This window comes from Trypanosoma rangeli (assembly GCF_003719475.1).
Source record: "Trypanosoma rangeli strain AM80 chromosome Unknown Tra_15.4_contig_00696, whole genome shotgun sequence".
Lineage (NCBI taxonomy): Eukaryota > Euglenozoa > Kinetoplastea > Trypanosomatida > Trypanosomatidae > Trypanosoma > Trypanosoma rangeli.
Genome location: NW_021706371.1, coordinates 2,802 through 3,288, shown reverse-complemented (window position 1 = coordinate 3,288; position 487 = coordinate 2,802). Strand labels below are relative to the sequence as shown.

The 487-nt window shown below is 44.6% G+C and overlaps 1 pseudogene; it reads right to left on the bottom strand.

Moving 5' to 3' along the window:
* Positions 1-224: 224 nt before the first annotated feature.
* On the bottom strand, positions 225-486 carry TraAM80_09838 (hypothetical protein; annotated as a pseudogene).
* Position 487: the final 1 nt, after the last annotated feature.

The window sequence follows — 487 nt, the reverse complement described above, 5'->3', positions numbered from 1 at the left end:
GAAAAGCAACAAAAACAAAATAAATAAAAACAGATGAAGGCCCTGTTATGCTCGGTCCAAGGGAAAAAGTGTGCTCTCACACCAAACAAATTTTTATGCATAGGTTAAAATGGAGCTTTGAATTTAATTAAATTATATAAAATAATGCAAAATGCCCTCAGGATGCTTCAATTGGCTCAGAGAGCGTAAACAGGCGCATTTGTTCCTTCCGGAAGCACAAACTCCCCTCCACTGTGCCCCACTTAGGATAGAACCGCAACGCCCCATAGTCCCAGCAGCAGCAGCAGCAGCCGAGACACGTCCGCACGCATGGAGCTGTCGCCTGTACTTTTCCCAGATGGATCGTAGTCGTCGACCTTTTTGAGTTCCTGCTCACTCAATGGGCGGTTGTACAAAAAGACGTTCTTTACTGTCACATTGCTGTTTTCGCCGCCACTAAAGTAAAAGCCTGATATTTTGTCACTCCTTTTTTGAAGCGTTGGTAGTG